This window comes from Alligator sinensis, unplaced genomic scaffold (genome assembly GCF_000455745.1).
Source record: "Alligator sinensis unplaced genomic scaffold, ASM45574v1 scaffold883_1, whole genome shotgun sequence".
NCBI lineage: Eukaryota > Metazoa > Chordata > Crocodylia > Alligatoridae > Alligator > Alligator sinensis.
The window spans coordinates 2,882,428-2,883,811 of NW_005842009.1; the positions used below are offsets into that span (position 1 = coordinate 2,882,428).

Here is a 1,384-nt window from a genome sequence, read left to right on the forward strand (position 1 = left end):
CTGTACTTGGATAGATTTTTTTTTTATTAATATATTTTGTGTTCCAGGTCAAATCAGCCAAAATCAGTTCCAAGTCATATCAACTGAGCAGAACTCAACTCTGCTTGGACAGAGGCTTGGCCTGGCACCAGGATCATCACACCAACAGGCCTAGCCCTTGGCGCCATCGTGTGCTTACGGGCAGTACAACAACATGGATCTATATTTTCAGGAAAAGCCTTGACTGGTTTCTGGGGTGTAGGTTGTAGCCGCGTTGGTGTAAGGACAGAGGCAGACAAAGTTCTTTGGGTAAATCCTGTATCTTGTATTAGACCAACTAAAAAAGTTGGAAACATTCATTTTAGCAAGCTTTCAGGCACAAACACCCTCCATCAGCCTGAGGAAGCATCTGCAGATGGTCTGCTCTCTTCCTGGATGGAGGGGCAAAGCAGCCAGAGGCCAGTCTGTGTGCACTGGTTTCTGCCACTTTCCGCAGTCCTGGGCCCAAATGTGTTGCCTGACTTTTAATCCACGTAACCCAGCTGCCAAAATGAAGTGAGGCAGCACAAAAGAAAAGGAGAAAGCCTTTTTTATAAGGGCAGGAACTGGTCTCACTGTCCAAACGGCGAGAGGAGCGGTTAGGCGTGTTAGTCTGCACCAAGGCAGCAGCCAGGGCAGGGCGGCATCGTCCAGACGGTTCAGGTCCCTTCCATCCCTAACTTCCTAGGAGTCTATGTAAGGCATAAGCTTTTGTAGACGCAGGCCTACTTCATCAGATGCCAGGAACGTCCCCGTTGTGCATGCCCCGGGGCTACTGCCACCCATCCTGGAGGCAGTAGCGGCCTTAGGGGAGGGCAAACTGGGCGACCGCCCAGGGCCCCACACTTTAGGGGGCTCCAAAATTTTGCAATAATTTTTTTATTTGGGGGGGCGGGAGTTATTAAAAACGTTCTTTCTTCAACTTGTGAATAAGTTTCCTGCACAGAGCAAAGTAAAATTGAAATAAAAAATGGTGTGAGGAAGGGGATCCATGGTATGAAACGCACATCTTGCTCCAGTTGAGCAGCAATCAAACGCTTTCCTGCTGTGCCTGGGGCCTAGCACATGCCATCCAGCTGCGGAGGGAAGCCAAAACCCGGGGGACCCCAGCGGCAGAGCGCAGCAAGGGGTGGCACAGCAGGCGGGAGAAGGAGCGCCTCACGGTGGGGTGCAGACCCTCGTGCCACCCCAGCCGCCAGATGGCAGCACTGAGCGCCCGGCCCGGGCGGGCAGGAGCCCCTGCTCCGCGGCCCCTTTAAGGCAGGCGGCGGCCGGAAGTGCTGGCGGGAGAGCTGTCGCGGCTGCTGCGCATGCTCACTCTTCCCCTCCCCCAGCCCCGGACTCGGGCGTTCGGAGACGGTAAGAG

At 54.2% G+C, this 1,384-nt stretch overlaps 1 protein-coding gene across 4 annotated transcripts in view; it reads left to right on the forward strand.

Moving 5' to 3' along the window:
- Positions 1 to 348: 348 nt before the first annotated feature.
- The window catches only part of GMEB1 (glucocorticoid modulatory element binding protein 1), an 18,831-nt gene continuing 17,795 nt past the window's right edge, over positions 349 to 1,384 (forward strand). For all 4 annotated transcript variants that reach the window (XM_025201950.1, XM_025201954.1, XM_025201952.1 and 1 more), the window contains exon 1: positions 349 to 1,377. The gene's annotated coding sequence lies outside the window, so the exon portion shown is untranslated. The remainder of the gene's footprint in view (positions 1,378 to 1,384) is intronic.